The sequence below is a fragment of the Halichoerus grypus genome, chromosome 1 (genome assembly GCF_964656455.1).
Source record: "Halichoerus grypus chromosome 1, mHalGry1.hap1.1, whole genome shotgun sequence".
NCBI classification, from domain to species: domain Eukaryota; kingdom Metazoa; phylum Chordata; class Mammalia; order Carnivora; family Phocidae; genus Halichoerus; species Halichoerus grypus.
The window spans coordinates 101,533,207-101,558,777 of record NC_135712.1 but is presented as its reverse complement, the minus strand read 5'-3'; the positions used below and the strand labels follow the sequence as shown (position 1 = coordinate 101,558,777).

Below are 25,571 nucleotides of genomic sequence, written 5' to 3'. Positions count from 1 at the left end.
TTTCCAAAGTGGTTGTATTGTTTTACATTTCCATCAGTGATGTATGAGAGTTCTAGTTGTTCCACATCCTTGCCAGTCTTTTTTATTTTAATCATTCTAGTAGTTATGAAGTGGTTTTTTTTAAAGATTTTATTTATTATTTATTTTTTGAAAGATTTTATTTATTTATTTGACAGAGAGAGACACAGCTAGAGGGAACACAAGCAGGGGGAGTGGGAGAGGGAGAGAAGCAGGCTCCCCTCTGAGCAGGGAGCCCAATGTGGGGCTTGATCCCAGGACCCTGGGATCATGACCTGAGCCACCCAGGCGCCCCCTGTGTCCCTCTTTATATTCATACCACCATCATGCTAATTCAGCCTTTCATCGCTTCCTGCTTGGACTGTGATGGTGGCTTCTTAACCGATCACTTAGTTTCTAGTCTCTCTTCTGTCCAGCCCACTCACTGATATCTCTGATGTATCAGTCTTCTCAGCTCATTGGGTTATACATTGTTTCTTTTTTAAAAGTCTGTAATTTATACGAACCATGATTTATTTCTTTGAAAAAAAATATTTTTGGGTTCTTCTAATTCATCCCTGACTACTCTACCTTACTCAACCTTATCTTCTGTGGCTCCTCTACACAAAAGTCTGCACTACAGCAAAAATGGTCTGTTATTCCCTGAATGCCCGACGGATACATATGTCCACTGCCGCTCCTTTGTCGGCTCTATTCCGTTCTCTGAGAGTTCTTATTCCTCTTCCCATACCTGGTGTCTTGTCCTAATTTCAAGGCTCCCCTCAATTTCTAGCTCTTTCATGAGTTCTTGCTTGGTCGTGTCAGCTTTAAGTAATCATTCCCTCCTCTGAACTTATTGTCTGTCACGGGCAAATGAACATTTTATGTTATTTTTCATTTTTTAAGGTACCTTTTCTCTGCAGCCAGAGTCCAGCTTCCTTGAGTTTCAAGCCTCTGATGAGTTCCTGTGGTGTGCCCGCACTGTCCCAGATGCTTGTGTTTTAATAACAATGCCTTACAGTAATTCTAGAAAGAATAATGCCTAACAAATGAAAAGGAAACACCAAGTTGTGTGACTGCATTTTCTATGTCTTGTATGTGTTGGAAACCAAAGGGCTCTGCTCATTCTGGCTTTTGAGTGTCTGCAGCATATCAGGGGCTTGCGTTGATTCTTTCTCGCTGAGTCCTCATGGTTTTTTTGAGGCAGTTGTTACCCCATTTTACAGTTGTGGGTACTGAAGCTCAGACTTCTGTGTGCCCAGGCTTACACAACTTCTAAGTGGCAGAGCTGGGATTAAAATATTTCCCATGTCTGTCTGATTCTAAAGTCCTCTCCTTCTCTGTACCACACTGTCTTTTTGCAAGGATGGCTTGGCAAGGCATTCATATGGGGGTCATCTCTGAGGTATCTAACACTTTAGATTATCTGTGATAAATGTTTCAAGTTTATGGGAATGGAATCAAGTTGAGGAGATAAAGTAATTTATTTATACTATTCACTTGTATTTATTCTCTTTATTTCTTTCATCAACTCTCATGGCTTATGAAGTGTATAGTCCACCCAGAAGTCCTTTAAATAATGACCAAGGAAAACACAAATTAAATATGGAGAATTCTGCAGGATAGTCTAGGCAAGTGATTTTCATGTGTTTGACAGGTAACTCTATTTCTGGTTGTAAGGTAGGAATTTGGGGAATTGAGGCTGGCTCCTTAGAGGAAGCTAGGCAACATTTTCAGATTTACCTCAATGTACCCTTTAAAAGGTGGCTCAGTTATTTGGTTAGTAGTGTTATTGATTATAGGACACTAGTCATGCCTCCATTTTTAAAATGTAAGTACAAAAGAACACGTCCTAGAGCTCAATTGAAAAATCTATAGCTTCCCTCCCAAAAGCATCATGCAAAGTAATATTATATGTAGTATTTAGTGAGTGTCAGAGAGTGGGGAAATGTAAATGAACAATTTCAGCTGCCTGGGGGTGGAAACAGTGATTCATAGACTTAAGATTTGGAATTCAGGGTGCCTGGGTGGCTCAGTTGGTTAAGCACTGATTTCCGCTCAGGTCACGATCTCTCAGGGTCGTGAGATCAACCACCCCCTCTCCCCCCACCGCCTCGGGCTCCATGCTGGGTGTGGAGCTTAAGATCTCCCTCTCCCTCTTTTCTGCCCCAGCCCCCCACCCCTCCTTCCCCCCCCAAGAAAGATTTGGAACTCAAACACTCTTGGTTTATATTCAAAGAAGAGAGGCATCAAATAAGTTGTATGAATGGAAAACAGCTTATTGATAGTGTGGGAATACTTTTGAAAGGAATAGAAATCATCAACCTTATTTTATTTTATATAATGTCATCAAAATATACTAGTTTCCTCTATGCTAATTATTGAGTTGAAGGAATGGCATTTTTAGAAAATGTCCAACATGAAGCAGTTTATAGAATTCTCATGTACAAAAGGGACATTTTCTACTTTGGGGAGCTTTATGAATCATATTGAAAACCATAATAACTCACTTCTTAGCAGGTAACACCATTAGCTACCTCTTTCTCAGCTCAACCAACCACAGGAAACAGAAGTTGCTTTGTGGTTTTTTTCACCCGTATAATTACACTAATCATCATTTCAGAGAAAGATGAGGTCTCAGGATGAGAACGTGGTATTTCCTTGGCAGTATTGAATCTGAGTTGAAAAACACTTTGACTTTCCTGAAATTGGATAGAAGTTATGGGTAGGGATGTTTAGGCTAGCATCATGCTTGTTTTTACCCCTCCGTTCTTGTACGTCTACGTTCGGATATACCATACCACCTCAGTGTTTTATACAGAGTGGGTACCCCATAAATGTTTCTCAAATTAATCATTCAGTATTTGTCTTTTTGTGACTGGCTTATTTCATTTAGCAAAATGTTCTCAAAATTCATCCATGTTGTAGAATGCAATAAGATTTCCTTCCTTTTTATAAAAAAGATTTTACTTATTTATTTAAGAGAGAGAGAAGCAGAGAGAGAGAGAGAGAGAGCACAAGCAGGGTGGTGGGCAGAGGGAGAGGGAGAAGCAGACTCCCCACTGAGCAGGGAGCCCATGCAGGGCTCAATCCCGGGACCTTGAGATCATGACCTGAGCTGAAGGCCGATGTTAACCGACTGAGCCACCCAGGCACCCCAAATTCCTTCTGTTTTAAGGCTGAATAATATTCTATTGTATGTACGTACCACATTTTGTTTATCCATTCATCTGACAATGGATATCTGGGTTGCTTCCATCTCTTTGCTATTGTGAATAATGCTGCTATGAACATAAATGTGTGAATATTTCTTCAAGATCTTGCTTTCAGTTCTTTTGGATATATACCTAGAAGTGAGATGGCTGGATCATATGGTAGTTCTATTTTTAATTTTTTGAGGAACTGCCATGCTATTTTCCATAGTGGTTGCCCCATTTTACACTCCTACAACAGTGCACAAGGGTTCCTTCTTCTCTACATACTTGACAAAACTATTATTTTCTGTTTCTTAAATAGTAGCCATCCTAATGGGTGTGATTTTGATTTGCATTTCTCTAATGATTAACGATGTTGAGTATATTTTCATATCCTTATTGGCCATTGGTATATCGTCTTTAGAGAAATGTCTGTTCAAGTTTTTTGCCCATTTTTTAACCAGGTTATTTGTTTTTTTTTTTGTTTTTTTTTGTTGTTGTTGAGTTTTAGCAGTTTTTATGTTCTAGATATTAACCCCTTGTCAGATATGATTTGCAAATATTTTCTCTTATATTTCTAAAAATATTTTTGCAACTTTTATACTGATATAATTTCAAACTTACAGAAAAGTTACAAGACTAGTACAAGGAACTCCCATATACCCTTTCTTCAGAGTTAGTATTTTTTTTAAGGAGCACCTGGATTTCTTGACATTTTGACATTTTGTTGAGTCCTTTAAACAGAACAAATGACTTGCAGCTGTGGGAGATGTAAAAGTATAAACATGGTCCCTGTCTGAATATGCAAAACAAATAAGGATGTTTATAAAGCAACCACTACAGAGAGAATAATACAAATAAGAACAAAAGTGAGAGGGGGCCAAAAGTAAGAATAATTTGAATTATTAGAATTGGAGACGTGTCCTAGTGTTTCTCAACACGGGATGATTTTTTTTTCCCTAGAGAAATTTTTTTTTTTTTGAAGATTTTAGATTTAAAGATTTTATTTATTTATTTTAGAGAGAGAGAGTGCCCGCGCACGCACACGTGAACTAGCAGGGGGAGGAGCAGAAGGGGAGGGAGAGGGAGGGGGAAAGAATCTCAGGCTGACTCTGTGCTCCTCATGAGCCCAACACAGGGCTTGATCTCATGACCCGAGATCACGACCCAAGATCATGACCTGAGCCAAAACCAAGAGCTGACTGAGTTGACAGACTGAGCCACCCAGGTGCCCCCACCTAGAGGACTTTTCGCAATGTTTGGAGACATACTGGTTGTCACAACTGCAGGGGGCATGGGAGAAGTGATATTACTGGTGTACAGTGTGTAGAAACCAAAGATACTGCTAAACATCCTATAAGGCACAAGACATTCCCCCTTACAACAAAGAAGTTTCCAGCCTAAATGTCAGTAGTGCCAGGGCAGAGAAACCATGCCGTATCCTTGGGAAGCAGATTTTGCTGAAAACCTGTCTTGAGGACTTGAAAGGCTCTGGGCCCAGAAACTCTCTCAAACACATCCAAACACTTGAATAACACAAAGAAGACTCTGCCTGGTAAAATAATAAGGTGTGAAAAAATACTTCCTTCTCTTTTTTGTGCATAACCCACAATAAGAGGGCTTAGTTGCTGTGCTTACTATACATTTTCTGCAGCTAACAGTCTAAAAATGCTTTGCCTGGCTTGATTCTATACTGCAGTCACTTACAGCTAACATGTTCCTGTTATTGCATTCTTTTCTTTGCCACTTTCTGCTGTGAAAAAATATGTAAACTCGGAAAAAAGCGAACAGTACTATACAAAAGATCCTGAAGCTTAGAGAAAGCAAGCAGAGGTGTTGGGGGAATGTGCTTTAGATGGCTTCTTTTCAGTCCTTGGTTCACTGCAAAGAAGCTAGGTGTCAGTTCTGTTTTATCACTAAGTCCAGTAAGCTGGGAGGAGAATAAAAATAGCATGGACTTTGACCTCCTGTAGGGCTGGATTTGAATCCAGGCCCATTCATTACTAGCTGTCTGACCTTGGGCAAGTAAATTATATACTCTGAACTCAGTATTTTTTTTTTTTAAAGATTTTATCCATTTTTTGACAGAGAGAGACACAGCGAGAGAGGGAACACAAGCAGGGGGAGTGGGAGAGGGAGAAGCAGGCTCCCGGCCGAGCAGGGAGCCCGATGCGGGGCTCGATCCCAGGACCCCGGGATCATGACCCGAGCCGAAGGCAGACGCTCAACGACTGAGCCACCCAGGCGCCCCTCTGAACTCAGTATTGCCTTCTCTGCCAGGGGGATAATATCTGCTTCACTGAGTGGTGAAGGGCAACGGAGGACAGTGGCTAAGGCTGTGGACTCTCACACCTGATTGCCTGGCTTCAGATCTTCACTCAGCTACTTCTAGTTGTGTGCCCTTTGGTAAATTTCTCAACCTTTTCTAGACCTCAATTTCTTCATATGAAAAATGAGAATAATTGTATTAGTATTTACCTTGTAGGACTGTTACGACATTAAATGGATTAGTAAATGTAAAACACTTAAAGTGATGCCTGGCACATAGTAGGCACAATAAATGTTAGCTGTTTCGAGGGTTAATTTGAAATAAAGGATACAGAGAACCCTGTAGTGTCTAGCAAGAGAAGGTGCTTGATAACTGGTTTTTCAAAATTTAAATTTTAGTAGCTGACAGTTTATTATAATATAATGCCATCATACCAAAATTTCATTAGCCCCTGAAGTGAAATTAGTAGGGATTTGGTCTTAAGAAATCTTCAGGATACAAAAAGAAAAATGGTCATTCTTTTGCTTCTTACTTGTACTTGGCAAAGACTCCTTTGGACCCAGGTTCAAAAATGTGCTTAAAAGAATTGCAGGCCTAGCCAGACTTCTGTGGAATTATAAGGGGACAACTAGAACAGCCACCTGAGTGTGTGGAGTGGTGAGGGATGTTTGGGTTGGAAAGAGCTGTTTTTCTAGCCCAGCTTTCATGAAAGCCCCGTTGGTAGGAGGAAGTAGAGAAAGAGGAGGAAAAGTTTGATTGTTTTCGAACTCCCTGTTTATCCTTGGGTTGTGGGTGTTTCAGGTGAAGGGCTCCTCTCCTTGACAGTGTAGGGGGTTTAGACTCACTCAAAGGTCATTTACGGTGGAACCAAATATCCTGCTGTACCAGTCCCCTGCTAGATATTGGGTTGTAGACATATTTATAGAGCGGACATGGTCCAGCCCTTTTTTAAAATATGAGAACATGTTATCTCATTGTAAAATAAAGTGTATGTAAAGGGTTTTGCCTGGCACTGTAGTGCTTTATTAAGAGTTAGCTGTCATCATCATCATCCTTACTCTTAAACTTATGTTTTAGTTTAGTTAAGAAACTATTAATACTTATTAATATTAGTAAGTAAGGAACTATTAATATTTATTCAGCAATTCTGTTTCCCTTTTTTAATTCTTTATGGCATACACACATTCAAAAAAGTGCATGTCATAATTCTACAGCTTGATGAATTTTCACAAACTAAACACACACGTGCCTTCAACACCTAACTCAAGAAACAGAATATTACCAGTACCCCAGAAGCGCCGCTCATGTTCCCTTCTTGCCATTATCCTTTAGTTTTTAGGAAAAAAATTGTTTTTCTCTTTAGTGACATTCAGAGCTACTCATGCATGGCTTTATGTAAACTCTTAATAGCTATGGCTGACAGTTATATCTGGCCTCATTACATGCTTTTATTTTCTTATGGTTTAAAAAAGCACATCTCCTGGAAAGGGATTTTAGTCCTGCAGGCTGTTGCATTTGGACACAGATAGGCTGAATGATCTTGTAGATCGTCCTCTGCAAATAGGTGATGTGTTCTTTGCTTTTATTTGTCCATACTATAGAAGTCCATTGAAACCAAAAAGTTGTCCATTGTACTAAAAGAAAAGGAAATTGGTTCAGCTGCACAGACCTCTTAGATGTCTTCTCTAAAAGCATTCCACACTCAAAAGAGCTCAAGGCACATGAAAGAAATCCTATGGTGGAGGAAGACGGCACAATGCTGGGTGCACTTGTGGGCGCTCATCTCCTGCCATCGAACAAGGTGATAAGGCTGAAGGACTGGCTACTTCTGGAAGTAATGGACTTCAGTGTGTTTCCTTTGCTTTTGTCTGGACATATTTAGAAAACCATGGGGAATTTTTCAGAAGGCAGCTTCCCAGAGGAAGAATAAAAATTGGGGGGTTGAGTTCGAGGCTCTTTATATCTTCTTTTTGAAATCAAAGTACCGATCACATTAACTGTGAAATCACCAGGACATTAGCGTTGCTTTGTGTGTCTTGTTTAACTTTTTTGGGCCCGGCTAATGGCTCTGCTAAAATATTATACGTGCATTTCAGAATGTCATTAGTCATTTTTGGCCATTGTTTTATTTCTTGAGATTTATTAGTTAGTTTTAAAAAATTAAGATGTAATTCACATACCATAAAATCTACCCCTTTAAAATGTGCAGGTCAAGGGGTATTAGTACGGGTATTTACCACCACTATCTCATTCAACAGCGTTTTGTTCAACCCTGAGAAGAAACCTCTATCCATTAGCAGTCACTCTCCCCATTCTGTTTATTTAGTTTTGCCAAATAAATGTCATTAGCTATCTTTATTTCATGGAAGTCTTTTACAGGGTGTCATGACAGTTGTGTGACCTTCTACATAGAGGTTTGTCCCATCTAATGTCCAGACTAAAGTTGATTTGGGGGTGCATTTTCAGCACTACCACCAACAACATGTTGACTGAAATTGTTCGTGGACATAAAATGACATATGTTTAGTTACAATTCAGTGCATGTGAACTACAGTGTAGTTCCCACGAAACTAACTGAGCATGTTGAAGATTTCTGAGTATCTGCCAAATCTGGGCTCTGTTTTATTAGTTTAATGGATTGAGGAATCAGTTCTTCTGGCTTATATGGGAAGGTTTAAGTTTGTTTCTTTAACTAGTTTTTGAAAAAAATACATAAAATGTATTTGTATTTACACTTAGTTGATTTCTGAAGGATTGGAATTCATTATTTCTACATGACTGAGATTAACTTATTTAAAGTTTAGATTAACAATTTAGATTGATATTTTTTGAATCTGTATTTTTATTATTATTTCAAAAGTAATATATGCTGATTGAAAAAAATTTTTAGGTACATAAAGCTTAGAAGAGTTGTTAAGTACAAAAAGAGAGTTGTCTTCTGCCTCTCACTTTATAGAGTTTATACTTAAACTATTTTTATGCCTAATCATATAACCTGCTTAATTTTTACTTAACTTTTAAATATACTATAGCAATGCTTATTTATTGAATTGTGTTGTTCTACGTTCTATCACTGTTTAAAGTTTCTGGAGGGTTTAAAAATTTTTTCCTTCCAAAATGGTGATTGATATATAATCTTAGTAATCTTTTGTAAAAATCACCGTGGTCTGCGGTACTCTGAAAACTATAAAACACTGATGAAAGCAATTGAAGATGACATAAAGAAATGGAAAGACATTCCATGCTCATGGATTGGAAGAACAAATATTGTTAAAATGTGTATACTACCCAAAGCAATCTATACATTTAATGCAATCCCTATCAAATTACCACCATCATTTTTCACAGAGGTAGAACAAACAATCTCAAAATTTGTATGGAACCACAAAAGACCCCATATAGCCAAAGCAACCTTGAAAAAGAAAAGCAAAGCTGGAGGTATCACAATTCCAGACTTCAAGTTATATTACAAAGCTGTAAAGATCAAAAAAGTATGGTATTTAAAAAAAACACAGTATGGTACTGGCACAAAAACAGACATAAATCAATGGAACAGAAGAGAAAACTCAGAAATGATCCCACAATTATATGGTCAACTAATCTTCAACAAAGCAGGAAAGAATAGCCAATTGGTAAAAGACAGTCTCTTCAACACATGGTGTTGGGAAAACTGGACAGTAACATGCTAAAGAATGAAACTGGAACACTTTATTACACCATACACAAAAAATAAATTCAAAATGGATGAAAGACCTAAATGTGAAACCTGAAACCATAAAAATCCTAGAAGAGAACACAGGCAGTAACCTCTTGGACATCAGCCATAGCAACTTTTTTCCAGATATATCTCCTGAGGCAAGGGAAACAAAAGTAAAAACAAACTATTGGGACTTCATCAAAATAAAAAGCTTCTGCACAGTGAAGGAAACAATCAACAATACTAAAAGGCAACCTACGGAATGGGAGAAGATATTTGCAAATTACATATCTGATAAAGAGTTAGCATCCAAAATCTATAAAGAACTTATAAAACTGAACACCCCCAAAATGAATAATCTAGTTAAAAAATGGGCAGAAGGCACGAACAGACATTTTTCCAAAGAAGACAAATAGATGGCCAATAGACACATGAAAAGATGCTCAACATCACTCATCATCAGGGAAATGCTAATCAAAACCACAATGAGATATCACCTCACACCCGTCAGAACAGCTAAAATCAGCAACACAAGAAACAGCAAGTGTTGGTGAGGATGCAGAGAAAGGGGAACCCTCTTGTACTGTTGGGGGGAATACAAACTTGTGCAGCCACTGTGGAAAGCAGTATGGAGTTCCTCAAAAAGTTGAACTACCCTATGATCTAACAATTGCACTACTAGGTATTTACCCAAAGAGTACAAAAATACTAATTCAAAGGGATACTGCACCCCAATGTTTATTTATAGCATCATTATCTAAATCATGGGAAGAGCCCAAATGTCCATCGACTGTTGAATGGATAAAGAAGATGTGGTATGTAGACAGAATGGAATATTACTCAGCCATCAAAAAGAATGAAATTTTGCCATTTGCAATGACATGGATGGAGCTAGAGAGTATTATGCTAAGTGAAATAAATCAGAGAAAGACAAATACCATGTGAGTTCACTCATATGTGGAATTTAAGAAACAAAACAAACGAGCAAAGAGGAAAAAGAAAGAGAGAGAGAGAGAGAGAGGCAAATCATGAAACAGACTCTTAACTATAGAGAACAAACTGATGGTTACCAGAGAGGAGGTGGGTGGGAGGATGAGTTAATAGGTGATGGGAATTAATAGGTGCACTTGTTGTGACAAGCACTGGATGTTGTATGAAGTGTTGAATCACTGTATTGTACACCAGAAACTAGTATCGCGCTTTGTGTTAACTAACTGGAATTTAAAGAAAAACTTAAAAAAAAAAAAAAAAGAAGAGGTGGTATAGAAACACAATGGAATACTATTTAAGCCATAAAAAACAATGAAATCTTGCCATTTGTAATGACATGGATGAAGCTAGAGAGTATAATGCTAAGTGAAATAAGTCAGTCAGAGAAAGATAAATACCATATGATTTCACTCATATGTGGAATTTAAAAAGCAAAATAAACCAGCAAAAGGAAAAAAAAAAAAAAAGAGAGAAGCCAAGAAACAGACTGTTAACTATGGAGAACAATCTGATGGTTACCAGAGGGAGGTGGGTGGGGGGATGGGTGAAATAGGTGATGGGGATTAAGGAGGGCACTTGTCCTGATGAGCACTGGGTGATGTATGGAACTGTTGAATCACTATATTGTGCACCTGAAACTAATATAACACTTCGCCATATTGGAATTAGAATAATAATAATAATAAAAAGAAGACATAAAAAAATTACCATCATCTGTTCCTGGTCTAGTGGAACTTCTGAGCAACTGTGGAAATGTACATGCTTCCAAAGCTGGGTCTGTTTATCATCAAAGAAGGCCGTGAGTCCAGAACTCTTAAAGAGGCCTCCTCCCTCAGAGCAGCTTTTATCCAAAGATTTTAGGACCAAATGACTTCCATCGCATCTGAATTTTTACAGGCACAAATATTTCATCATGGTGTTACAGTTGAACATGCATACTTTTCAGTGATTCTCACGAATAGGATGGTATTTATCATGTACTATGTAAAAACATTAAATAGAAGGCATCAAAAGTTTGTGGCTAACTGGATTCACTAAAAAAAAAGCCACCCTCTCACCTCAGCCCCTGATTAATTGCCTCTTTTTTTTCACTCTTCAATCCACATGGTCTCCTGGAGTTTCCCAAAGACTCTTTGTAATTATGTAGGGATGCTTGGTTAGAACTACTCTTGGGAATCAGTTATTGGACTGAAGAAATGCCTTAGAGGTAGAAGAGATGGCTCTAGCTGTAAGCTTTTTGCAGTACCAAAGAGGAATTTGGAAGAGAATCCTAAATTTGTTTTAGGTCAGAAGTATCTAGGAAGGCTGCATAATGGATGTGAACTACTATTTATAAACAAGTTGAATTCAGCTATCACCTGAGCGACTACCTAATGATGGATTTGGCATCTTTGAATGTACAATAATGTTTTCATTCTATTAGGGTAACTTGTAGCAAAATAATTTTAGGATGTATATATCTGTATCTTCACTGTATTTTTTAAATGGTTTAATACCGTTCTTATCTGCTACCCTGTTTCATTCATATATAGTATCATATGCTGGAGTTATGTGGCTGTTGGACTGTGACTTGATATTGATAATGGACTGGAAAAAGTTGTAAAGAGCCAAGCAAACCATCTTCTACTATATGAATAGTTAATCAGCAATAAGAGTACCTTGCAGAAAATGCTGGAGTTTTAATGGATATTAGATAGCACTCACTGTTGGAAGAGAAAATGGAAAAAAAAATGCCACACAGTATAAAATGAGGTCAGGTTACACTTACTCTGTATTCCTCGTAAAACAGGGAAGAATTGGTAGGCTCTGAAGTTTACCTTGTGTGTTCAACAGTCCACAAAGGGTTGGGCTTTATACTTACTAAATAGTACTTAAAAAGATTGTTTTTGTTTTTTCCCCTACATGCTCTCACCCAAAGGTGAATTCATTTCCTTGTGTAATCACCCTGTCAAATGTTAATTTATCTCAACAAATTCTTATTGTGCTCTTACTATGTAGTAAGCACAGATTTTGGATAAGTATTGAATTTTAGATAGATCAGTGGTCAGTTGGGTTCGTTGAAAGGAGAGTAGTTCTATTTGTCCCAGATAAACCTTACCCTGAGGGAAGAACTGGGAGATTGAAGAAAAGGTGTACTGATCAACAAGCCAGAATTGGGAAGACAAAAGTGGTGATTGTTTGGGAAAGTGTATGTTATCAAGAATCCACTCTAACCAGTATATCTGGCTCTGTGGTTGTTCTGAGGGTGTCTGAAAACTTCTAAGCCTTTGACACAACACGGAAGTTGTTTCTCCTATATGAAAGACTAATACTGGGGAGTATGTTTTATTTACCCAGTTCATTTTTGCTTTATCTCATCCAACAAGCATTTATAAAGTATTTGCTTACTCTTTATTAACCAGTGTGCTAGGTATTCAAAATCAGTGGTTAAATCATTAGACTTGTGCTTAAGGGTCTTAGTATCTATGTTTTTATAGGAAAGAATTTTAAAAGTTCACTTCATAGAACATTGTGAGTGTTCTATATAATTTTAAGCTTTGTGTAAGAAATAGTAAGTGGTTATTTTATTTATTTAAAAAGAAAAACATTTATTTAAAAGTAAAATTGGTGTTTTGTAAGTAACATGTCTGAAACTAAGATTAAAAATATATTCTTTTTATAACTTAAAAATGCCCAATCTAGGGGCCCCTGGGTGGCCCAGTTGTTTAAGTGTCTGACTCTTGGTCTCAGCTCAGGTCTCGATTTCAGGGTTGTGAGTTCAAGCCCCACACTGGACTCCATGCTGGGCATGGAGCCTACTTAAAAAAATTATATATATATATATATATATATATATATATAATATATAAAATAAAGAAATAAAAATACCCAAACTAAAAAACTCAAACACTATAAAAACAATGTTCAATAACAAATTAAATTCCCTTCTACTCTAGATCTTTCCTTCAACTCCACATCTCCCTCCCCAGAAACAACTATTTATCAGTTTCCTGTTTCATATTTTGAGTAATAGTTTAAGCACGCACAAACATATGTGATTCCAGTTCTCTTTTCATACAAATGGGAACATAATACATAAACTCTACTGCTCCTTGTACTTTTTCAGGTCTATTGCAGTCCTTTTAACTGGCTGCTCAGTATTCCATTGTCTGGGTGAACTGTTCATTATTTAACCATCCCTTGCCAATGAACATTTAAAATTTCCCCAGGTTTTTGCTCTTATAGACAGTTATATATAAAAATTTATCTATTTTTTTACATATATCTTTCCCATGTGTGTTATCTTTGGGATAAATTTCTAGAAGTGAAATTCTAGAAGCTGGGTCAGAGAGTATATAGTTCCAATTTTGATAGATACCGTCAAAGGAGGTTCATGGGGGTTGACCAATTTATACCATTAGTGCTAGATCAGAGTACCTGAATCCCCACATTCTCACCAGAACACTGCATTTTAAAACTTTTTGACCTTTGCCTGTTGGCTAGGTGAAAATGTTATCTCATTTTAACTCTTCTTTCTTTATGACTAAAGTTGAACATCTTCTTATGAATTAAAAGCCATTTGTTTGTTTTGTGAACTTCTGGTTTTGTGTCATTTGCCTTTTTCTTATTGCTTTACTGATCTTTTTCTGATCAAGTTGTAAGAGTTCCCTTCTCTCTATATAAGAAAATTTGCCCTTTGTCGTATGTGCTGCCAGTATATTTTGCAGTTTGTTGTTTATGTTTTGACTTATGACACTTTTTTCTTTGTATATTTAAAAAAAATTCTTATGCTGTCAAATTTATTTTGTTTTTTTTTAATTTAACTATTTTATAGTTTTTATAGTGTTTTACTTAGAAAGCACTTTCACTTTTAGAGGCAAGAAAGATTATCTGTTGTTTTCTTCTAGTATTTTCATGGATTAATTATATTTGCCTTTGATCAATCGGAATTTATTGTTATGAGAAGCGAGGGAGATAGAAATTTAGTTTTTTTTTTCCAGCCTACTAGACTCTATCTTTTCTCCACCTGTTTGAAGTTTTATTGCATACTAAATTCTTATATAAGTGGGTCTATTGCTGGACATTTTTCTATTTCATTGCTTTTCATGCACCCAGTGAAACTTTTAATCACTATAGCTTTATAGTATTTTAAAATCTAGAATTTTCCTAGCTATACTAGCATGTTTCATTTTATTATCTGACCTTTAGAATCAGCTTATCTGATTGCAAATGACAACAATGACAAAAATTCTGTTAGTATTCTTATTGAGATTGCCTTGCCTTTGTAATTTAATTGAGATAAGTTGATAATTTTACAATACCCAGGAACAGGATACTTTTAAAATTTATTTGAAACTGTATTATGGCTTTCTGGAGTCTTAAAGTTCGTATAGGACTTTTTACGTTTGTTATTAAACTTATTCTTAGGAATTTTTTGTTTAGTTACTGCTCTTATAAATGGGATCTTTTTTGGCATAATGTTTTCTGAGTTTTTTTGTTTGTAATAGTTTTTCCAGTTTCATCTCATAGGTCTTCTTTTTATCCAATTATATTAAATGTAAATACTGATAATTTTGCCTCTTCTTTTGCTGGTTGGGTCTTTCATTTCTTTCTCTCTTCTAATTGCATTGACTCATACTTTTCGGATAGTGTTAAATAATAGTGGTGATAATGTGTATCTATGTTTTGTTCCTGAATTTAGTAGGATTGTTTCTAGAATTTTATCATTAGTCACAATACAGGCCTTGGATTTCAGATACACACATACCCCCCATATAATCACGTTAAGGAACTATAACTACTTTTTTGTTTTATTAAGAATTTTTAAGGCGTGCCTGGGTGGTGCAGTCAGCTGAGCGTCTGACTCTTGGTTTTGGCTCAGGTCGTGATCTCAGGGGTGGTGGGATCAAGCCCTGAGTGGGGCTCCATGCTTGGTGCGTCTGGTTGGGACTCTCCCTCTCCCTCTGTCCCTCCCCTCTGTGTGCTCTCTTTCTCTCTCTCTCTAAAATAGATAAATCTTAAAAAAAGAATTTTTAAAATTAGGAATTCATATTGAATTTTATCAAACATGTTTCTAAATTTATAAATATTATCATTTTTTTCTCCTTTGACCTGCTAATGAGATCTGGTAAATCTCCTAATACTGAACCATCTTTGTCTTACTAGTAAAAACCTCACATGATCATGCATGTATTATCCTTTTAAAGTATTGACGGATTCTGTTTATTGATATTTTCATCAAGATTTCTATATTGATATTTACATGAATATCTGTATGAATCATAAATGAGATGGCTCTATGGGTTTTTATCTTTTTTAAAGGGTGCTTGAATCAGTTTTTTTTCTGGCAGTATACAAAGAATTTTAAATCTTTCTACCTTTTACTCCCACAAATTTAAATATCATTAGAATTATCCATTCCTTTGAAAATCTGGTAGAATTTGTCTGTGTAGCTATTTGGGCTTGGTGCTTTGTGAGGTAGGGCATTGATATATTTCTTAGTTACAACATAGGTTTATTAGCCTATTTTGATGGAGTCTAACACTAATTAATGACACGATGTTTATATATTTGATACTATTTGTGAGAGTTTGGATTATCATTTTTAGCTGTTGGATATTCTTCATAGAGATAGGACAGAGGGACAAAGTCAGGCTTCGGGGAAGTTGCTGAGGGATAGCAGAACCTACCATGGGAAAACCAGCCATATCCTGGTCATTGAAGGGTTGGCATTGAGATTTATGTGTGTAACTTCATATTTTCTCATTCATTTTAGTCAAAATATGTATGTTTGACTGGGGAAGGAAATTGTTAAGGATTATATCTGTCAGGGTTAAGCTGATCTGGTAGAGTTATTTGCAGGCTGTCCAGTGTTCGTAGAGGATGCTAGGCACTAAAAGGCTTCTTTAAGTCATCTTCATTTGAATTTGAGCTGTTTTGGCCAATACATTTATTTATTTATTTGTATTTATTTATTTATTTTCTTTTATCCAAAATCTGTTTATTGGGATCGTGTCCCACTCACCTTGCTTCAGGGAGCTTTTAGTGCTGCTTCGGCCTGAAGGAGCATCCTTCTGTAAGCTTGCTTTTCCTCCCGTGGGCTGGCAGAGGCCAGCAGAGCAGCCGGCACACAGAACTACCGTTTGTGCGCAGCTACAGACGGTGGGGATTTTGTGGCAGCCGAGGCACTTCCCGTCCGTGGAGCAGGAGTGGGGGCTCTGCACGGGGCGCTGCTTCTTGTGCTTCCTCTTCTCCTCTTCCCGGGACAGGTGCAGGAGGTCCTTCGCGAGGGCCATGTTCTCATGGGTAGGTCGTCAACCGCCGAAAAGGTGGCCAGTACTCTCAGGTCTTTGATCTGGAAACACCTCACAGCTCACAGTATGCTCACGCTTTGTGGCCGGCTCCGTAAGTGCTTTTCTGTCTTCTGGTCTCACATGCTAGTTTTATCAAGGCTAAGGTCATAACACAGTCACTGCGGACGGCATTCTCCTAGACTCCCAGTGGTCATGAGACCATTTTTTAAAGAGGGTCATACGTGAAGAATTGGGTGTATACCTTAAAGAAGGAGTGGAAAGAGCACACAGGCTTTGAGTCAATCAGATGTGAAGTCATGTTATTTTTGCCGTTGAACTACTTATTAGGCTTCCCCCAGCCTTCATCTGTAAATAGTCAATAGGGATAATAATATGTACTTTGCAGGGTTTTATGAAGATTTAATGAGATAATGTATCTGACGAACCTGGAGCATAATTAGCATTTAATAAACTTCATAATAAATTCATTCCTTTCCCTTAATAGCTCATAATTTAGTTTTATTGCATGGTTTTCTTTAAATCTGGTTCCACTTCATTCGTTCATTCAAAAACCATTTATTGAGCACCTGCTCTGTTTCAGGCACTGTTCCAGGGGGCCTTAGAGCAATGATTAAGGCAGGCAGTGTCTGTGTTCTTATGAAATTTGCATTCTAATGCATAGGTAGAAAGAGATAAAAAACAAACTAGAAAATATCAGGTGGTGATTAGCAATGTGATAAAAAAACAAACAAGGAGAGATAGAAATCTAGTGTTAGAAGTGCTTCTTTAGATTGGATGGACAGGAAAGGCCTCTTGGGTAAAGTGACATTTTACTGAGACCTGAATGACAAGAAGGATCCAGCAGTGTTAAGATCTGGAGGTAGAACATTCCAGGCAGAGGCACCAGGTAGCAGAAAAGTGGTAGTGAGCTTGTTATGCTCCATGCATAGAGGGATGGAACTGTTCAGACGAGGGCCAGATCTTGAGGGACCTCATAGGCCAGCATCTGGAGTTTGATGTGAGGGGAGTTTGGAGTTTCTCTTAAGCCTAAGATCTATGGTTGTGTGTTAATTATCATGGCTGAACTGTTGTGGTAATAGTCTAATCTCAGCATGTACCCAGATAACATACATAATATTATCCTTTGGGGAGAATGGGAATGAGAGCCTTATCTTAATATAGTGAAATAAGTGGATTAAAAATCAACGTGAGGCGTAATACACATAACTAATTTTTATGTTAGCTAATGAGAGGTGATTAAAGTAATATGCTCATATAATTAACTTTTAATTATTTTTCTTAGTGACCTTCAGTTTATAATAACTCTTCTTGGGATATTGTGGCATAATATGAAAAGTTATGACCACATAAGTAACAAATTTGTTCTGAACATCACTCATATTTGATGGTAGCTTAGAATAGAGATAAAGGTATATTTTTTAAAATAAATTTTTTAGAATAGTTTTAGGCTTGCAGAAAAAGTTGTAAAGATAGTACAAAGAGTTCACACATACTCTACAACCAGTTCTGCTCTTACTAACATCTTACCTTAGTCAAAATTGAGGAACCAGTATTGCTGCATTGTTAAGAAATGAAATTTTTACTTGCAAAGCAATTCTGATGCTAACCATCAGAATTAGTTAGTTAGTGCACATTCACAGGTTGAGGTCACAGTTCTCCACAAAACTCTTCTCATTTCATACATCAGCTGGAGGCTTTGGGGCTGCTAGACCACCTGTGTTTCTGACCAAGGAGTTATATAAATTCAGGGGTTTCCACTAACTACTTCTCAGGTTCAGTAATTCCCTGGAATGACCCAGAACTTAGGAAAGTGCTATACTTATGATTACAGTTTTATTATAAAGAATATAAATGAGGACTAGCCAATGAAGTGATGCATAGGGCCAGGTATGGGAGGGTCCCAAATGGAACCTTCCACGGGGTCAGGATGCATCATCACCCTGAGGCACTTTGATATATATGATTACCAACCAGGAAAGCTCACTGTGGAATGTCTCTCAGTTTGGGTTTTTTTTTTTTTTTTTTAAGATTTTATTTATTTATTTGACAGAGAGAGAGAGAGACCGCAAGAGAGGGAACACAAGCAGGGGGAGTGGGAGAGGGAGAAGCAGGCTTCCCGCTGAGTAGGGAGCCTGATGCGGGGCTTGATCTCGATCCCAGGACCCTAGGATCAAGACCTGAGCCGAAGGCAGACGCTTAACGACTGAGCCACCCAGGCGCCCCTCGGTTTGGGTTTGTTATATGTTTTTCTCATGATTAAATTGGGGTTATGTTTTTTTAGGGAAGAAGACCATAGAGCTAAGGTGTCATTCTTACCACATCATATCAAGGGTACGTAATCAATCTGACTTAGGACTGTTGATGTCGACCTCAGTCATCTGACTGAGATAATGTTTATCAGGTTCTCCACTGTAAAGTTACCCTTCCCTTCTTTCCCCCTTTTTCATATTATGCTCTTTGGAAAAAAGATACTATGTGCAGCCTACACTTAAGGACTGGAGAATTATGCTCTGCCTCCTTGAGCATGGAGTAAGATTTAGGAATTTTTGATAGAAGAGAAAAGACTTGGAATGTGTAGGTCATTAAGAATCTGTTAACCTTTTTCAAGTATTAGAAAAATGGAATCTTAGAGCTGGATGGGACCTGAAGGGGCCATAGTTTGAGACTGATAGAGTCCTCTGCTGGGGAAAGGGACTATAATAACTCAAGTGCTCATTTACACGTTTCTGTCTCAAGTTGCTGTCTATGGAGTGGGAGGTGACCTATGGTAACCTTGCTGAACAAAAAGCCTTCAGGCTTCTCCCAACCATCAAATGTGTTTTATGGTAGGAAATATAGTGAGAGCTGCTTCTTCCCATGTGTACAGTTGTTGTGCACGTTACTTAATTTCAGCTTATTAAAGTGGTGCAGGCTATTTTCCATGAAATTTAATTCTTCTATAGGTTTGACTTTTAGAAGTTGAATTTTGGTTTTGTTATTGTTGTTTTTATCTGGAAAGGTTCAACTTTTGGCTTATGGGAAAATTGTTTTAATGTGTTAAGTACGTTCAGGTTCTGTGATCTGGGATGTCAAATTACTTACAGGACTGTTTAGAGAAAAGATGATCACTATATTAAATCTGATAGTTGGTGAGTGGGAAAAATACACTCTGAGTTGGCTGAAGTATTTGAGAACCCTACTGTGACATGTGTCCTCATGCAAATAGCTGTCCTCATGATAAAACTCTAGCTTCCAGCCAAATGCAAATAATATGAAATTTTTAAGTCAGAATATTCACTGAAAGGCGCATTTGGTCTGGGATGAGGGGAAGAGATGTTGTTCACCTTGTAGTTTGATTTGCATCTTTTTAATATTATTCTTTCAAGTGCTCCAAGCAACAAGCATCATTTGTAACATCTAAAAACACTTAGCCTCTTTTGTGCTCATTATAAAACATGTAGTTCTTAATGGGCTGATTAATCCAAACAACACCCTCTGAGAGCAAGAGTGTTACCTCCACTTTATAGAAAGAAGAAACCCAGGGGGTGATAGTGACGTGATCTGATTTGAGGCAGTGGCTGAACCTGGTAGATTAGTTTTGGTTGTTGTCTTGACTGGGTCCATATCTAACTGAAAAGAAAAGCTGCGTCTTGTACGTCAGCTGGTGAACCTCACCCTGCCATGCAGGGAATAACACTTCTAGGGAGAAATGTTACTTATGGACTGGAAGATGGAAAAGTCCCACCCAAACAGCACACTGTGTAATGTATTGCTATACCTTTTCATCTTCAAAATGTTGATCCATCAGTAAGTATTGTTTTCCCCAGTAGTTTTTCCAACTCTATCTATCTATCTATCTATCTATCTATCTATCTATCTATCTATCTATCTCTATCTACAACATATACAGTCTTTTTCTAATTAACTTCAGATCAGGGTTTCTCAACCTGGATACGGTTGGCCTTTTGGGCCAGGTAGTTCTTCAATGTCGTGGAGGCTGTCCTGTTCGTTGTAGGATGTTTAGCAGCATCCTTGGCGCCTGCTCAACCCCCACCCCCACCCCAGACTGTGACAAACAGAACTGTTTTCAGATATTACCAAATACCCTTCAGGAGGCAAAAATCACCCCTAGGTGGGAACTACTGCTCTAAAGTTAGCCAGAAAACCTTCAGACCCCAGTTTTTTTTTTTTTTTTAAGATTTTGTTTATTTATTTATTTGAGAGAGAGTGAGAAACAGCATGAGAGGGGAGAGGGTCAGAGGGAGAAGCAGGCTCCCCACTGAGCAAGGAGCCCAACGTGGGACTCGATCCCAGGACTCCGGGATCACGACCCAAGCCGAAGGCACTCGCCCAACCAACTGAGCCACCCAGGCGCCCCGAGACCCCAGTTTTGACTGTCATGTGTAACTAGTCAGTGCCATGCATCACCACCAGCCTTTTTCCCCAGCTGTAAAATCAGGGACATTATTTGTGCCTGTTTATGGTGTTTCAGGATTTGGTTTAGAAGATAAAACACTAAAGAATAACTTTGTATAGCAAATTTATTTTGACACAACACTGAGCAGTTTTAAAGTAATCCAAATTATATTTACAAGTTAAGTACATTTCCCCAGGTGAATTTAAACTATCTTGTCACTGCTTAATTATATTCATATCTACTTTTAGGAAAACTGCAAACATGTCCCCACTTACCTCTTTGTAAAGCTTCACAGGGCGCCTCCAAGCAGTTTTTGTCTGCAGCTCTTTGGTCTCAGAGTGGTTTTGCTAACCAGTTCTCAGTGCTAGTGGTTTCAACTAGCTGTTTCCCTAAAGACCTAATGGGGTAGATCTCGGGGAAATCCCTTTACTACTTTCCCCTAAATCTGAACTTAAAGCTGAGAAAGGGAATATTTTCTCTTCAATCAGGGAACCAACCAACAAACACAGATTTCCTCCTCTCTACCTCTTCTTAATTCAAAGCTGAGAGTTTAGGAAACCCTGGCCTGGGAATACTTAAAGGAATAAATCTCTCCGACTTTCTTTGAACATCTTATGTACATCATAGATAAAGGTTCATGCTGTTTGCTTAGATGCCGTTATGCAAGAATGGAGTAAAGCAAAAGAAAACCTGCAAGCATCATCTCTTGCCCCCATCATCTTTTCCTTTTGGATATATATATCCAAAAGATAGGTTGAGAGTTTGCTTCTGACCAGGGGCTGGATTTAGGGGTGGGGATGGGGGAAGGGGTAGAATGAGCTGCCTAGACTCTGTGGAAGGTATTTTTGGGCTGCATCTCTGCTACTTTGCATCCAAATCTACCCTTCATCCTCAGTTTTTGAAAGTATCTTTTACATCAATTAGCACATTTTCTTCTTTTGGGTGATCTGAAAAAAATAAGAAACCCTGAGTAGAACGTACACATAGAAGGATTGCATGGGTATCAGCTTTGTAACTGTATTTTTTTTCCCTTTGTGGGACTCCTTTAACTTGAATGTTCTCCCTTTTACAGCTGGTACCGTTGGCTGTCCCAGAAAAGCAGAGGAGCATAATGATTAAGGGCTTCAACTTTGGAGTTGGAAGGATCTGCATTTAAATTTCGTTATGCCCATTCCTAGCTCTGTCTCCTAGCTTCTCTGTGCCTCATCTGTAAAACAGGTGTTAACAACACCAGTTTCATAGGATAGGAGTGTGGATTAAATGAGATAATGTCTTTTATCAGGTACTTGGTAGAAGCTCAGTGAAATGTGCTTCCTGTCCTTTCACTCTCCCTTCCTGCTTTTCTTATCCTGCACCTACTGAAGCCAGTCAATTCCATATACTTTGGATAATCCAGAATAAACAAAAGGACCTCCTCTCCTACCATTCCCTCCCATGCTCACTCTGCCTATCTTTTCTAAGCCTCAACACCCCAAGTGTGTTCATGCCCAGGGCCTTTGCATTTACTATTCTCTTTGCCTGGCACATGCTTCCCACATAGCCATATGGCTTGCTCCTTCATTTCCTTCAGGTCTCTATTCATATGTCACTTACCAGATAAACCTTCTCTGGGGGCACCTGGGTGGCTCAGTTGGCTAAGTGTCTGACTGTTGATTTCGGCTCAGGACATGATCTCAGGGTCGTGGGATCCAGCCCTGCGTAGGGCTCTGCACTGGGCGTGGAGTCTGCATAAGATTCTCTCTCCCCTCTCCCTCTGCCCCTCCCCTGGCACACTCACTCACACTCTCTCTCTAGAAAAATAAGATGTTAAAAAAAAAAAAAAAAAGAAAAACCTTCTCTGACCACTGTATATGAAATAGGACTTGCTCTCTTTCCTGCTACTTCCTAACTTCCTTGCCTTGCTTATTTTTACCCCATGCCACTCAGCATCTATTGGTATATTTTCGTTTCTGTACTGTCTATATCTCCCCACTAGAATAGAAGCCTCATAAGGACAGGGACTCTTTGCTAATTGCCATATTGCTCAGTGCTTAGGACAATACTTGGCCTGTTTTGGTACTCAATAAATATTTGTTAGATGCATGAATAAATAAATATTTTTTATTCATGCTACATTTTTGAGTTTTTCAAGAAAAAACACATGTGGATTGAATTTAAAAAGTAGTTAAAATATTTAAATTGTCTCTTATTGTTATTGCCTCAAAATACTATTCAACTTAGAGGTGACCAATTTTTAGCCTTCACTGTTTTATGTTAAAATATGATTTCTTCTGAGGCTTTTTTCTTTTATACAGTTTTAATTTTAGAGAACTTTTAATTATATCATTAACATTCCTGTCTGTAGGTCACTGTTGTGTGGTGGATTGGGAAAACAGGGAGAGTCCTATATTCTACTTATATCAATTTTTTGTGACCTTCAGCTGATTGTCAAAATCCCAGTACTTTTTTCTTTTTATGGAGAAGTTGAAATACATGATATACTGGGGTAGATTTTCTCAATAACCTAAATTGGTGTCAAGAGATATTTTGTGATCAAAACCCAGTTGGCTGCTATGGGGAAAAAAAAATCTGATTTGCTTTTTAAAAATTAAATATTGGAAATTAAATTAAATTAAAAAAAATTAAAGTTAAAATAAAATTAAAATTAAAAAGAAAATTAAATATTAAATAGCATGCAATATTTAAACAACTGGAGTTGTGGTCATTTTAATTTTAGCAATCTGATGATAATTACATGTGTCAGCCAAATGATTTGCCATGTATCTTTTTTTTAAAAAGATTTTATTTATTTGAGAGGGAGAGTGATTGAGAGAGGGCATGAGTGGGGGCGGGCAGAGGGAGAGGGAGAAGCAGACTCCCTGCTGAGCAAGAAGCCCAATGACGAGGAGGATGTGGGGCTCAATCCCAGGACCCTGGGATCATGACCTGAGCTGTAGGTAGATGCTTAACTGACTGAGCCACCCAGGTGCCCCTTGCCATGAATCTTTAAAACTCTCACCTAAGATGCTATTTTATTTCTGCTCTATTTGTGCTTTACCTCTGATTCTGTACCTGGCCTCCTTTGGATTAATAAAGCATTCTGAGAACAGGAAAATCTGGTATCCTTGTGAATTCTATGGCTTTCGCATATTACCTGTCTTTATTTCAGGTAGGGAACAATGATAAACAGTTTAAACAATTTTTTAAACAAACTTTGATAGGCAATTTCTTTATGAGCTAGTTTATGACTTCTGGCTTTTTTTTTTTTTTTTATAAGACTGCATAATGTTTTTCATTTTCTGTTTAGTACTGCCTGCTCTCAGAGTCTTATACTTTGCTCTCCATAATTTATTTGAGAAAACATAGATCTATAAATAAGTCTTTTCAGTGTGGGAATGATGAGATTTATTAAATGGTTACTAATATTCATATGGCAGGGCTTTTTTGTCCTTTTAATAATGATAAGAGAAAAAGCAAAAATATTTACCACATTATTTACTGTACCTACCTACCAAACATTTGTGATTTTTATCTAGGAGATTTATCCGTTTTAGGGCCAGTCTTTTCTGAAATATGAAAATAAAACCTTTGCTTTGAAGGACATTTTGCACTTGGAACAAAGCAGAATTTGTTAAGTAAGTGGATTTTATATCCCGTGGGGCTACAGAAGTAGTAATATTTTATTTCTGGCACCCTGGGATGGGTAACACGGTACTATGTAAGATTACCCGTCCACAGCCGTTCACACAATGAGGAGTGTTTAAAGCAGAACCATCTACATTTTCTGAGTTTTATGTACATCAGCAAATAATTCAAACTATGTTTGTTCCCCTGTGCCAAGGAGTTCTCGTGTTGTTGGGATGCAGCTTGGCATAGCACAGTCCTCCAGCAGAGCAGTGCCTGGCTGTTTGTGCCAAGGTAACTTGTACTCTCTTTACTATACTCAGGGGACTTCTGCAGGTTGTTTTTTTCCAGACTGTGTCCACTTCCTCCAGTGCACTTCTCTTTTCGTATTTTTCCTCTCTCACAGCGTCTCAGCCTGAGATAAATTTAACTCTCCATAGTGTATGGGAATTTGGGGGCTTGTATTATCTACAAAGTAGGATGTTATATCGGAGTCACATTGCTTAATCCTGGTTAGCTCAGTGTCACACAGAGTTTGAGTTTATACAGCCATTTCCAGCTCTCCTTCCACTTTCTCCTACTTCCAGCCACTGTCTAATCTGGGCTAGAGCTATTTCTATCCATTGCCTTGGTCACTGGGAATGCAAGCTCCAGTCTCCACCCCCCTCATTGCCTCCTCCCCCATCTTGCTTCCCCACCCCCACCCCCACCAGCCCTGCTCAGCTTCAGAGATAACAGAAATATTTTTTGTAACTTCATAGAAGGCATCTTGGTGGCTAACCAGGGTCCTGCCCAGCAAGACCCTGCTTAGATGTTTTGTCTTAGGAATAAACTCGACAAACTTCTCTTTCCTGAATGGACTCTTTACACTGGAAAGGTTCATCTTTGTCTTTTTGATTCCACAATGTTCCAAAAGCTGTAGCTTTCTCACAATTCTGTCCTCATGGTTTTTCTCTGCTTTCTCATACCCAGGGTCCCCAACCCCACTCCAGGCATTCTCTGGGATCTGTGACAGTGCTCGGTCATGTGATTAGTAGAGAAGGATGTGGTCATTGTGTGGCTAGGCTGTGGTATGCCGTTTAAGCTAGTGGCTAGAAACCTGCAAACCAGACTTCAGAATCAGGGTTTAAAG

The 25,571-nt window shown here is 38.1% G+C and overlaps 1 protein-coding gene and 1 pseudogene across 1 annotated transcript in view; one reads left to right on the top strand and one right to left on the bottom strand.

Moving 5' to 3' along the window:
• Window positions 1-25,571, top strand: part of PPM1L (protein phosphatase, Mg2+/Mn2+ dependent 1L) — a 301,867-nt gene that overhangs the window by 15,810 nt on the left and 260,486 nt on the right. The gene's annotated exons all lie outside the window — the stretch shown is intronic.
• On the bottom strand, window positions 16,144-16,438 carry LOC118520488 (small ribosomal subunit protein eS27 pseudogene; annotated as a pseudogene).